Source organism: Dermacentor andersoni, chromosome 6 (assembly GCF_023375885.2).
Source record: "Dermacentor andersoni chromosome 6, qqDerAnde1_hic_scaffold, whole genome shotgun sequence".
NCBI classification, from domain to species: domain Eukaryota; kingdom Metazoa; phylum Arthropoda; class Arachnida; order Ixodida; family Ixodidae; genus Dermacentor; species Dermacentor andersoni.
The window spans coordinates 175,693,207-175,707,796 of record NC_092819.1 but is presented as its reverse complement, the minus strand read 5'-3'; the positions used below and the strand labels follow the sequence as shown (position 1 = coordinate 175,707,796).

Here is a 14,590-nt window from a genome sequence, read left to right as displayed (position 1 = left end):
AAATATTACTGAATATTTGAAAAGTCTAGTAGATGATGCATCTCAAACTGAATTACTTGCACATTCACTATTTGGTTCCTATATTTAAGTCTTTTCATACCCCTGCTGAAAACGCTGCGTTGCCCTGAAAGCGTGAAAATACCGCACCTTTGCGCAGTTTGCGTAGCCAGGTTTCAGGCAAGTTGTATTGTAGCTAAATGGTGTAAATGGCGCAGTAGAACCACCACTAAGCATGTGTTGGAAGTCCAGTGCTTGTTAGAATAAACCACCCGGTTATCTTTTTCCACAGCTACAAGTAAACAAAAGCTGAAGCGGCCTTCAAGTGTTAAGTGTGGAAAAAGATGTTTTGTGGCAATGGCCGTGACTGAAGACAACACAGGTGTGTATGTGGTTTTCCAATCCAAGCACAGAGGCCACGACTTTGAACTGGGTGGTGTTTTTCTGTCCAAGTCGGAAAGAGCTGCTATTGCTGGTAAGAAACCGCTTTTGCTCTGCTTTAGAATACATCAAGAGTGGTTCTCGAGTTTTCAACATCACAAATACAAGGCAATGCTCATGCCAGACCATGCAATGAACTTGGAGCACATGTTAGTGCATTTGAAATTCATGTCCACATAATTCGAGGCCACCTTTACTGACTGCAGGGCATTGTAGTTAATGACATCATAAACATGTTTATCATTTTGCTACATTGTATCAATGCCTGAAGGGTTCAGAGAGAGAGAGAGAAAAAAGGGAACCGTTCTCCAATTTCACAGTGGTAACAACTACCTTGGCACAGCCAGTGGCCTTTATTTGACCTATATGGATATTCTTATTGCAGGCAACTTTAGTTATTGTTTATACTTGTTTGCATCACTTCATGTACCAAGCAGGAAGGTGTAGTGCCTCCTGGTGCACTGTATGCCACGCAGCAGACTGTGGCTTTTTCCCTTTCTGCTTTATCTTTCAGGCTTGCAGTTACCTGGATTGATATGGCTTATGATCCTAGTGGGATTCAATGTCTCAAAACAGCAGTAAGCTGGAATCATTTCCACTTGGGTTTACTTAAGGTGCATTGTACATAATTATGTCTGCCATTTTGCCTAAATTGAAGTGCAACTATTACAGACATCGATGAAACTGCGACCTCTCGCCACTACTGTAGGTCATCCACAGCAGATGTACTGTCCATGTGAAACTTTCATCAGCTCAAATTGTATTTTACTCTACTATATGCAGGGCTCACAAACCATGTGCCATATTTTCTGGACTAATAACTGTTGTACAAGTCACCCCCTTTCCCCCCTCTTTTCACAACGTTCAAAGAAAAAAATGTGTATATAACTCATTGTATAAGATGCATCTATTTTAACTTGGGTCAGCCTCATGAAATGCGATTGTGCATGTTTATACATTTATCCTAAAATGTCATACTTATCCATTTCAGGGCACTAAACTTCAGTAGAAAAAATTTTTATGAGCCGCACGTTCTAGCAGACAAAATAAACTGCAAGTACATTGCTGGAGAAAAAGAATGGCTCATGTTGATCTTGCATATATAAATTACACTGTTGTACAAAACGCTTTGACGAAAATTAAAAGAAAATGGTGGCACCTATGGTGGCACCTATATATATATATATATATATATATATATATATATATATATATATATATATATATATATATATATATACTGACATTATTAAAATTATGTGCATCAATGCAATCAGTAACAATGATGTTTATGTTTAAGTTAATCTGGAAATGCTACACGTTTTCGATTGCCGACCCTGTTTTGCCCTTCTATGGTGGCATGCCACTATGGAAGTGGCAATAACTTATGCTATGGAATGTAATTGGAAAATGAAGTTCTAACTGAAGAATAGAAATTGTAAATTATGGCAATATTTAGCAAAGGAAATAAATGTTGGAAGACATTTTTGCCCTGGGTAGGATCTGAACCACAATCTTCACATGTCCAGTCCAGTGCAATGCTTTCACAATGGTTCAGTAATGTCTTTTGTTCGAACAACGTTACCAACAGTGAAGGATGAAATTGGCAGCCTAGCTGTAAACTTGGTACACACAATAAATTTCTTCGCTTACGTACCTGATAACACTGGTGCAGATGATCCCTATGACCGTTTATCAATGACACCAAACATTGAAACACTTAAATATGTAATCTTGCCTCTTCAGCAGCTGAAGGCTGCATAGCACCATGTCCTTGCAAAGAGTAGACGTAAAAAGAACAAAAATTGCGACAGCTTGAACTATTTACTACGCACCATTGCAAAAGGTTTTTGTAAGTGAATGTAACTCATTATTCAATTAAAGGAATTCTAAATAATGATATTAAAGATGTTCATCAGTGCCCATTTCGCTTCCTTGCGTGCTCGGTAATATTTAATTATGCTTCAACTAATATACACTTTCTCTTTACTCTCTCAAGACAAGCTGCGAGAAGGCGTGTCCATGGATGCAGTACTGGATAAGGTGCGGTCCAACGTGGATGAGACGTTCCACTGCATTAACCTGTTAAGCAAGCAGGATCCACCAAGGACAACCTTACAAAAGTGAAATTTTTGAGAGAAAAAATGAGGACCTTTTGGATGAGAGATTTTATGCTAGTCATTATGACCACACCACAACTGATTGTGTATGTGTCGATGGAACACATGGAACAGCAGGTGAGCATTACTATATAAATGCATTATTAATAAAAGCAAAAAAGAGGGAATGCTGTTTGAGAATAATTGCAATAGATATGATGAGTAGTATTCCTTCACACTTAGGATTTTTCTCTTATTTTTCTCGCATTTTTTATTTCATGCAATTCTCAGTTATCAGTAAACAGAGCAAGAATGAATTCAGCACTCTGTACACTGGTGATATCATTCCATTGCTACTGTCCTCATCGCTGCATGCCCTGCATATCCTGTCTGTATTGTCACCACGCAGTTATAATAGGTAACATAATACAGCTCTTATCACAGTTGTCCAGAGTGCAGAAACAGTGCATTGCACTGTGTATTAGTGCCTTCTATCAGAGGTACAGCTGTCTCGAGACTGTTTGGCATCCTGAACTGTTTGCCAATTAGGCAAACCACTGATTACTGCTACAGTCAAAGGTTGTTTTTCTTGGGGGTGGTTCCCTGAGGACTGCGAAAACAAAACATTTAAAAAATCAGGCAGTCCAAAAAAACAATTTATGCATGCCTTTTACTGCCATTTAAAGGGACGTGCTAGTCGAAAACATAAGAATCGAACTATGAAACCCCAGCTGTTTACATACTTTTTTATGGTAATTTCAAATACTATATAAATCAGTTTTATAGCAAGTTGCATAGGTTTTGTTCTGTAAACGACAATGTGTAAAACGTAGGCATTCTTGCCCCCAATTTTTTATCTTACACTTCCATAATTGCAGACCAGTGACGGCACATAATCCCCTAAATCAACTGTAGAATACTGAAATATGTTACCGAAATCGTTATGCACTGTTATGTTTTAAAAAGTGCATATAAGAAGTGTTAAATTAGTACCTGTGAAACCATTTCAAAATGTTTAGACAACCAGTAAGTGTTACTCGAGATGTTATCTTAAGTATATAAGTGATGTTGAAGATCAACCCCTCAGTGGTGGTCAAGACAGTTTAGGATTTCAAGCAGAAAGTTGTCATTCTGGAGCAGTCTAGGAGCAGAAAATTTTTTTTCTACTTCGTGTTCGAAAAGTCTTTTTGGAACACTTGGAGTATTACAGAAGTAATCTGTAGCCATTTGGTGGAGCTTGTTATTACTGTGCAGTCAGTAAGTGCTGCTGAAGAGTGAAGCAAGACACAAAGCCAACAGCAACCAATTAAGCTTGTCTTCCCAAGGACGGTATACCATGCACATCATGTTGCAAACATCTTCATTTGGGTAGGCAAGGAACTTAATTTTGTACCCGCCCTAGTTACTTAGTGGCTGTGGTGTTGGGCTGCTAAGCACGAGGTCGCAGGATCGAATCTCGGCCACGGCCGCTGCATTTCGATGGGGGCAAAAGGCGAAAACACCCATGTACTTAGATTTAGGTGCACGTTAAAGACCCCAGTTGGTCGAAATTTTCGGAGTCCCACACTACTGCATGCCTCATAATCAGAAAGTGGTTTTGGCACGTAAGACCCCATAATTTAATTTTTCTTAATTTTGTAAACAAACCACAACACTTATTAGGCTTCTTGGTGCTTGTGCTGTAACAGGAGAGAGTATGTATGTGTGTAAATAAAGAAATACATATCATGCCATGTTACAGTGGCCCCTTTCCACTGCTGGTATGCTTCACCACAATACATTGCATAAGCTTCTTCCTGTAGCAAGCTATATTGCAGCAAAGTTGACGCTTGAAAACCGGCATTATACAACATTTTTGACAATGGTCGTGCCTTCTGCACTTTGAAGGCAAAGCATTTCAGCATCCGAAATTTCAGCTGTCCTTATAATGAATTGCCTCTATGGGGTACGTGGTGGTGTTGCAAAGATACCCGAATTCTCATGCATGCCCGAAAAATAGTTTGTTGGTTGTATTTCTGCTTGGTAATGAAGACGGCTAGGACAGTGCACATTAGTGACACAACAGTGGCCAAATGCTCAGATTCTTTTAAGTAGAGTGCTGTGTGCTTTTATGATTTCGGTGAAGTCAGCATCTCAATTTGCCATACACACACCGGCAAATTATCTATTTATTAAACTCACGCACACAAAATAGCACTATAATGAGAAATGCATAGTGTTTTAGCTGTTCCCTGCAGAATGTTTTCCGACAACTGCTGTGATAATGGATGGATGGATAACTTTCTTGAGGTCCGTCGGTACGCGCGATTGCTATGCAGCGGGCCGCTCCCACGTCGGGACAGAGAGGCCATGCCTCTCCGCTGCCTCGCGGGCCTGATGGACAGCCCAGAGCTGTGCTTCAAGGTCCGAGCTGTGTAGAGCTCGGTCCCACTCACCCCTGTGGTTCCGGCGCCAGGGGGCAAGCCCAGAGCATGTGATCAAGGCTAGCTATATCCTTACAGTAGCGACTCGCATTGTGAGGGTGCGCATCCGGAAAGATTTTGTGCAGGAAGGCCAGGCATGGGTAGGTGCCCGTCTGAAGCCACCTGTACGTGACTTGTGCTGTATTGAGTGCTTTGTGCGGTAGCGGCACGGTTCTCTTGACTAACTTATGATGCTGGGTTAGATCGTTGAAAGTGACAAGGGGATCGCGCTCGCTTGCCCATCCTGCCGAGAGGGAGTCCGGGCTCGCACGGTGAGTTAGAGCTCGTGCGGTCTCGTGTGCTGTCTCGTTGAGGTTAGGGAGCAGCCATTGGAGGAATGGTCCCATGTGTGCCGGGAACCAGTTGACATAGTGTGGGGTGAGGTGATGAGTACCAAGTATTCTGCCGACGGTCCAGGATATGCTCCCGGTTTCGAAGGACAGAATTCTAGGAGTGCAAGGCTGATGGCCGCCTGCTTGGCCACCTTAGGACTATCAGTGCGGACCGTGCACGCGTTGATGACCATGCCATCTTTGTTGACCACCGCTGCTACATAGGCTCGTTTGCCAGGATATTTAGCTGCGTCTGTAAAGCAGCATGCTTTCCCGGAGGGGGCTGCCTGTCAGAGTGCTTTGGCTCGACCAAGTCTGTCGGTATTGTGCTCTGGGTTCATATTCCTGGGCAGAGGGGCTGCCCTGATCTTTTTCCTCCTGTCGGGTGTAAGCCCGTGGCTGTTACACTCGATCTGCCGAAGCGCAACACCAATTTCTCGTAGGATTCACCTGCCCGCAAGTGTGCTGGACAGCCTGGTGATCTGTGCCCGTTCCTGTGCCTCCGCTATGTCGCTCGGCGTGTTGTGCACGCTTAATGCGTCCAGTGCTTGTGTGCATGGGTAGACCCATGGCTCTCTTGGTGACCTTACGCAGGAGTGTTTCAAGCTAGTCTCTCTCCACTTTGGACCAATAGTGCATGGCCACAATGTACATGAAGTGACTGATTACAAAGGCCTGTGCAAGTCTAAGCAGGCTGTCCTCCTTGAGCCCGTGATGCCGGTTGGCTACTCGTCTCAGAAGGCGTGTGGCGTTCTCAGCCTTCGTGGTGAGCATAGCGACTGCGATGGTGATCGAGCCGTTCACCTCTATTGTCATGCCCAACATCTTGATGTGACCGACCACCGGAATGGGTAATCACAAAATATGCTGCTGGCGTAAAGGCTGTCCAGTAAAAACCACAAAAGCATGCAAACATGCACATGCTGCTTCTTACCATTTTACAGGCAGCCATGAGAAGGTAGAAGCGGGTGGCTAGATCATGTAACCGTCTCCTTGATAAAAATGGTGTATCTAGACAGTGGGCTTCTTCGATTTTCGCAGTTCTGGCAGCCCGCTGGGAGCCAGACTGCAGCCAGCTAGTTCCGGTTCTTACAGGAAGTCACGTGGGCTGGGATCCCAAGACAAACCGAACCTGCCCGAAGTTTGCAAAATCGAACGCCGGTACAGCTGGCCAAATGTAAACATGCTACCAGCATGGCAGCGCCCGTCGAGGCCGACGCGCGCTCGGCGTAGTCGGCCCATTTATGCGTTGCCACCTTGAAAATGTATAGTTGCATTCAGGAATACGATCGCTTTCGCGCGATTTCGCGCGACTCATTGCAGGACGCGTACTGGGCCAACCTCTCCTTGCGCAGCGCAACAGATGGCCTCCGACGCGGCGGATGACAACACGCGAAATCGTGATTGTATACTCGAAAGCGATAGCTGGAAGATCCCTGTTCGCAGCGATCACGTCGCCCACCGGCGACATCGATGAGTTGGCGCTGTGTCATCACAAGACATGAAAAAGCAGGTTATCGGGTACGTCTCATACGCATGAAATTTCGCGCCGACCTGCGTGGGCTTCGATTTCAGAAAGTTTGTTGTGGCTGATGGTGCTTCTCATTTAAGGAGCTGGACGCGGCTGGCGCGTGAAAATGCACGTCGCCTGTGACCAGCGAAACGTTTCACACGAAAAACAACATTCGTCGCAATCATGAGAGCAAAATAATAAGCCAATGTACGTGTGTCTAAATGTACCGAGTGCAATCAGTGTATTCTTAGATCAACGGCCTGCAGTTCGAACACATCGGTTTCGAGCTGCCACCTATGCATACGACGGAGAGACGGAGCGAACACGGGCTAACTGCAAAGCCTTCGCTAACAGCAGAGAAAGGAGAGATATACATACGCGAAATATGTGAAAAGGAACGCCACCAGAGAAAGACGAAACCAAGATGTACCGCAATGTGTGAATGAGCGTCTACAACTTGCGTGGAACACGATGCAGATAACATGCACGCATGAGAGCGCGGCGCGCTGTTCACCGCCGCGAAGAAGCAATCAGGACACACACACACACACACACACACACACACACAAAGCTTCAAATGGTTCACCACGGCTCGTATCACACCGCTTCGCGATGCGGAACGGAGCGTTAGCACCTAAAAAGATAACGCTAGAAGTAAGGAAATCCGGATATGACAGTTGGCTGAGCGAGGTAAATTTAAGTCCTCAAGCGCCCGCGTTGCAACCCGTGAAGTCCCCGTAAAGATGGCGGCGAGCGCCCATCGCCTCTTTTAGTCGTCTGCTAGCCAGAGAACTTCCAGAGAGCAGCCAGACCAAAATCGTCCTGGCAGGTTCTGGCAGCCCGCGGGTAGCCAGAACCGTCCAGCGCGAGCAAAACGAACGCCCGGCGGAAGTGCGTAGCGCGGTGGGCGGAGCAACGCGAGAAAAACGAAGACGCTCTGGCTGGCTCTGGCAGCCCGCGGGTAGCCAGAAGTGGAAAATCGAAGAAGCCCAGTGAGACATATATCTCCCACTTTTTTGATTCATACATAATTCTTGTTTGCTTTCAAAGTTCACTTTTTAAGAACAATATCTGATGACGAATATACTCTTAATGCTTCACACACAAAACAATTTGTTACCTTGCTGTGTCCATGAAAGGGTTGTATTAGGAATAATTTTTTGGCAGCCTTGTTGACAGTTTGACAGCATCATTCAGTGAATCCTTAACAGGCACTCTGCAACACTTTTTCAAGAAGGAAAACCAACCTACCGAGTTCAACACATGCGATTTTACATTTTATCACAATCTTAATGCAGTTGGCAAATGTTGCAGCACTTCATTTGTCTCCTTATGTCCTGTGTGTTGTTATGTTTTTTAATCAAGCTCATACTTCTGAGCAGCAAGCAAAATGCAGTTGACTTCATTCCGTTAATTCGACTGTGACGGGACCGACGAGACAGACTGAATTATCTGGTGGGTCAAATTTAGGAAGGTGCAGAAGAAATGCCGACACACACGACTGATTTATTTGCCATGGTTTACGTACAGATTCTAACATGCCCCAAAGTGAAACACACGCACGCTGTCTGTGTGTCCAAAGTGTAAACCAGCATAGAAAGGACAAAAGCCCCTAAAATGAAAGAGAAATCAAATGCGCACACAATTTTTATTTTAAAAAAATCGAGAAGGGTCTGATGTGTTGCACATTGCAACCAGTTTTCCAAAGTGAGCTTCGCCGCAGTACACTTGTGTTATGCGGTAAAGCATACGAAAATCGCCAAGGAAGTTTTGTTAAGCACGACACATTAGAAATGGGTAAATACCACAATCAGACGTTTTGATCTGTGATTATTGCTTGGAGCTCCTCCTGGGCAGGCAAAAAATAGGCATTTCCAGCAGGAGATAAAGTCTGTTTAACACACCTACTGTCCTCTAAGGTATGTCACCAAAGGGGTCGCTTATTGGGTTCACTGTAGGGGTCAGCATGCATGCCGACTGCTCAAGTTGGAATTATTGGGTGAAGGCCTATTTTAGTATCAAATTAACTAAAGTTTGGACCTATAGAAATGCACGTGTGCCGGCTGGGACTTTCAGCCAGGATCAAATTAATAGGAGTCTACTGTTCTGCAGCCACTGAGCTGCAGCATGCCAATATTCTGCTATGTGTAGTAGGAGATACGTTCTTTCTGCAAAGTCCACTGCCGTATGGTACAGTCGACTTCTGTTAATTTGACTCCGGGTAATTGAATCCTGGCCGGCGGTCATACATTTCTACAGTCCCGAATCTCTTATTTTGATTGTGAAATTGGCCTTCGCGGGATAGTTTGAACTTGAGCAATGACTCGCTGTTGACCCCTATGGTGAACCCAATAACGACCCTTTTAGTGGCAGCACGTCTACCTCGGCAATGCTTAGGAAACAATGTATGCATTCAACACCTGTGATCGCGTGTCGACAACTCCCATTTATGCCTGCCCTAGGAAACTTTTCAAGCAAGAACCATATATTACAACATTTAATTAGGGTATTTACCAGATTCTAATGTGTGCCTCATATGTTAGCACTAGTAGAATGCAAGAATTGTACACTTTTCTTTTCAATTACAGTGGTAAGCTCCCAGCCATGATTCGGTAATGCCTGCCATATGCATTCCAACCCATTTTTATTCTTAAGTAAATTTCCTTTTCATGATCAGGGTCCCTTGCGAGCAACTGACCTAGGTAAAATTACTCCTGTACAGACTCTAAAGGCTGACTGGCGATGTGAATTCTTGAACATTGTCTTCTGCATATTAATCTTCAAACCCACTAACACTTTTTTTGGTTAAGATCCTCAATCACTAATAATTTGTCCCCACTGTTGCTGAGATATTCACCATTGATCCGCATTCCGAATGTGCTGCAACTGCAGATTTGAAATGGCCTTAATCAAAGCCAGGACAAGAATAGGAAAGACCATTGCATTGAGGAATGACCAGGAAAGGAACAGTGCCACCGCCTCTTTGAAGGAGCTTGAGCTCAAAAAGCAAAGTGTTGGCTGACGCTGAGATGCAGGTTACCCACATCCAAACCAAAATAAACCCCTTAAAGCAGTGAAACGCAACACTAAGGCATGCGCAGGCTGAGAGTATGTCAGGACAGTTGAGGTTGACTTTCCAGTTGTTTGGAGAATCTCACTTGTGACAAAGTTCGGGCATAATACCAATGAGCTTGCGATCAGTTGACACAAATAGCTCTATTTGCTTTTGTATGCATTATCGGGATTGGAGTGGTCGTAGTTGTCTGGAGGACCTTGGGACGACAGGGCTAGGTGAACAGGGTTTATTTGCAGGATTTATATTTAAAACATGGTATACATCGCCAGTCTAGCGTGACTCCCACATGGAGCACGCAAGACGACGCATACAGCAAACAGCTTACGAGCACACAGCTCACTAGTACATTTCGAGCATGACAACGAGCACTCAGCTCATGACGACAAGCACACCCTAGCAGCCGGCAGACGCTGCTTATAAGCACTTATCCCCCCTTGATTCCCAGTGGACGGAAACGTTCGTCCAGTCATCGTTCGACATCACCGTAGATGACCCGCCCTTTTGGAGGAGGGCTCACAAACACGTGGACCCGCCCTTTTGGAGGAGGGCTCACAAACACGTGTTGCACAGGTTTCAGTGCCGCACACACACACAGGTGTAAAGGTCCGGAGCCGACGTCAGAGGGCTTCGTAGAACTCTGCTCCGTCAAGGGTGGCGCTGCCGAGTACCACATTCCTGAGCTGACCCCGCGCCACGTGGCTGCCGGTTATCCGCAGTTCTCTGAAGTGCGACCCATCTGGTTGGATTGGAACACGTGCAGCGGGCTGAAATAGCTGGCACGTTGCCACCCCGTACGACCATTCCTAACGGCATCTCTTTTTATTCGCATTTTCATATGTTCGACTCTATTTGCCGTGAGCTCGACCACTCTTTTTACAGCAAAGCTGTCTATGGCTAGGATCTGGCGGATCGCATCCGCGCATAGACCAACAATTTTTTATACGGTGGGCCGATCCCGAAGATAGTGCAATATCAGGCGGACCCGAGGCAGAAGTGAAGCAGGCATTAAGCACTCCCCACACACGGGCCAATCCCATAGGTAGTGCAATACCAGGCCGACCCGCGGCGGAGGTGCAGTTCACCATTAAGGGGCCCACATACACAGCTTCGCTGGTCATCCTTCACAGAGTAAAAAGGCACCAAGTTTTTTTTCGAAGATATTTTAGTAGCTGTGCATTTTACAAACCCCTCTTTTCAGTTTTCTATTTTGAATAAAATAAACACTACTCCTTACTGTTCAAACTGGATTGTTGTTTTTATTTTTTTTAAATGCTTACCAGAGAGTGACAGCATCAGGTGACATGGTGTTAGCCCATCTTGACATAAAACAATGTTCTGTGAAACTTGGCGAAAACCTGAAAAAATCAGGGAATTTGAAAATGTCAACTTGGTAGACACGTTCTTCTAAGCATACAGTATGGCACATAAGCTTGGAGGTTAACAAAGAATCTCGAGAACATGTTAAGGACCGCATAAAGAGCAATGCAATGATAAATGTTAAGAGACAGGAAGAGAGCGGTGTGGATCAAAGAGCAAACGGGGATGGTCGATATTCTAGTAGACATTAAGAGGAAAAAATGAAGCTGGGCAGGCCATATAATGCATAGGGTAGATAACCAGTGGACCATTAGAGTCGCAGAATGGGTGCCAAGGGAAGGGAAGTTCCATCAAGGATGAAATTTGAAAGCACAAGTTCGCATCAGCTAGTGCAAGACAATGATAATTGGAGATTGCAGGGAGGCGCCTTCATCTTGAATTGAACTTTAAAATAGGATGATGAATGCGTGCAACTCTTTAAAAAGAAATTTGGGACGGAAATAGCTTGCACAGTTCACCAAGACACGAAACCAAATTTGTATGCTTTGCCACTAACACGGATGTATTCCAGCGAAGCTAACTTATGAAAAGCGGCCACCATTGTGCAATCATCTATTTCATTGTTGGAACAGCTTGCGAAACGTAGCATGATGTGTTGGAAGGAGCCCTGTAACTTTTTTTCTTTATACCCGGCTATATGATGCACATGCTGAATTTTTTATAGTTAATGCTAGGTGATATGCAAATTAAGCAGTAATTTTATGCAGTATTAAAACGTGCCTTAGTGTAACAGTACAATGAGAGATGTAATCAAGAATTTGTATGTATGCACATTTGAGTGCGCATGCTGTTAGATATGGGACGTTTTCCTGAGCCTACTTCGAGTTCACCAGACCACATCGGATCGCGCCACACCTAATTAAGGAGCGCAGAAGCACATCACCAAATTCCCGAGGTGCGGCATGTCCAAACCCACTGCTTGACTCTTCCTGAATGTGTAGCGGGAGCCTGGCACGGTTCCACGTAACGTAGGTCCCGAGCAAAGCTGCTTTGCAGCTCTGAAAGGTCGCTCGAAGACAACCAGTCTCCCCCCATCCGCCTATTGTGACGGTGCTTGCAAGCCGCGAGGCAACCATGGCCGTAATGCACCGTGAAGCCCTGGGAGCAATCCCCCCCGTCCACCTTTGTGACGGCAGTTGCAGTCCAGGAAGGCAATACCGCAGACAAGTAGTCCCTCCGACAACTGAAGCCCAAGGAGCGACCCTCTGAGCCGAATGTGACTTGCACGGGCACCTACCATTGGCCGAAAATGACGTGACTTCGAGACACCGAAGGGGTTAAAAGCCAGAGATTGGGAGCACCAGATCATTCCTTCATTCATTTCGTTCGAGCTTCTTGCCACGGGCCGCAGCGTCCGAGTTGCTGCCGGCCCATAATGACTTTATGACTTAATTTCTTTGTACTCTCAATGTAAATAATGTAAATAAACCTCTAGTTTTCATCTGAAACTTCTCCTCAACCTCGGCCAACTCCCGCACCCAACGGCAAGGTCCAAAATATGGGGGACAGCAACTGGAATTGTCCTCCAGATCCAACAATGCATGTGCGCTGTCATCCTTGAGTGCGCACAGACGTGAAACTGGTGCACTGGTCTCAGTGCAGCTTGGTAGCTCATAGTTTGTGAGCGGATTCGTAATGGCAATGCTCCACCACGTCACAATGCAGCAGTCAACACTGAAGAGAAGAAATGCTAATCTTACCGACGCTGCACATGCTCAACAAGCCAATGAGAGTGCTGACACGTGATCTTGAAGCTCGCCAGATTCATCACCTTAATTTGTGCGTCGTACATGACAGCAGAATCAACATTTAATCATCAATTTATTTCAACTACCATGTACGTCGATGTTGCTTCTGTAGTGTTGATACTTTGATTACACCCCCCCCTTTTTTTCTTCAAGGATACCTCTGACAGTGAAAAATAACACTGTGAATGTCCACATCAACAGGAACTGGCATAAGATGCAACCATTTGCGACCTTTTTAACAGAAGCTTGTATTGCCTCACTGGTGTCGGTGTTACTGCACGAAAAAACCCAAGCTGCGGAAAAATAGAAATTGCTTATCAGGCTGCGGATTCGAACCACCAATCCCCGGGTTGCGAGACCACCACGCTAACCGATTCGGCCACTGTCACTTCATCAAACACTGCCTTTAAGGAGGGTAAGTAGAAGCCGCGCAAGGCATGAGTCAATCACGGGCGTACCCTTCCTCCAGAGGAGGGAAAGGGTGTGTTCGCTCGCCTGACACCTGCAGTTTCCCACACCAGTTCAGGCCCAGCAGTCAGATGGGGAGGCCGCGTCTGGTCTGTTCTGCCGAAGAGCAGGCTGCGTTGAAGGAATGGCAGTGGGATCAGGCCACGTGTTGTGCGTTTGGCCAAAGAACAGGCAGTGTTTGATTGATGGAACTCGCTCGAAAAAGAGGTCGACAATGATGTGCCGACCTCGCCGTGAGGCGTTACAAAGTGCGGCAGATCCCAAGCTTCGCTTGTACCCCGCTTCACAGCAGTGGAAGGGCAGTAACTTTTTTGGCCTCCATCCTTCTGTCATAGTCCAAGCATGCTCTTGCTAAATAGAATCATTCTTGGCAACTAAAAGATAGTGTTTAAGTGCAATTAAAGCTCGTCCATGGAACAGTTTCCAGGAGTTCAGAATTTCACAATATGTAGAATACCATTTTGTTGGCAAGTACTATGGCAGAGGTAGTGTCCTATAGGTAGATACTGAAAGAGCCAGTATTCAGTAAAAACTTATAAATGTAAACAAATTTGGCCCAGTCTAGTTTAGAGTAATTGGCAAAGATACCTGTTTTTGCAGACTTATTCTAAGTGAAGGTTTAGCGCTACAGGACTGTGTGCCCGTTTCATTCCAACTACATCTGCCCAACTGATGCCATTATAGATTAACATTACTGAATATATTCTGCAATCACATTATTCATGAATTAAACTTGCGCAGGTAACATGTATGTACCGTCAAAAAGAGTAGATTTGAGAGAGATTATACAGCTAGCAACGTACTGCAAAAGTAAAAGGTCACAAAGCGAATTTGTTCTCGTGAAAAAAGTATAACATTATTTGCAATGTTGTTGGAACTTCAAAAATAATTTTTTTGTTGTAAGGCACAACTAGTAAACAACTATAGTAAGAATTTCATTTAAAGTTGGAGGAATGGTACAACTTCGCATTCTGGGGAGTTAAAAAGAGTGGAATTAAGAGATCTGAACTCTGTCAAGTAGGAATGAAATGGAGGGCCGTGCCCCATTCTGCAACTTTACTGTGGACCAGTGTATGC

The 14,590-nt window shown here is 45.0% G+C and overlaps 1 long non-coding RNA gene across 2 annotated transcripts in view; it reads left to right on the top strand.

Annotated features, from left to right (window-relative positions):
• The first annotated feature begins 295 nt into the window (after positions 1-295).
• Positions 296-14,590, top strand: part of LOC140219035 (uncharacterized) — a 457,444-nt gene continuing 443,149 nt past the window's right edge. The window contains exons 1-3 of one of the 2 annotated variants that reach the window (XR_011895330.1): positions 296-472; positions 953-1,016; positions 2,438-2,675. This is a non-coding gene — a long non-coding RNA (uncharacterized lncRNA). Of the gene's footprint in view, positions 473-952; positions 1,017-2,437; positions 2,730-14,590 lie in introns of those variants that run through there. The other variant, XR_011895329.1, reaches the window with a different exon arrangement.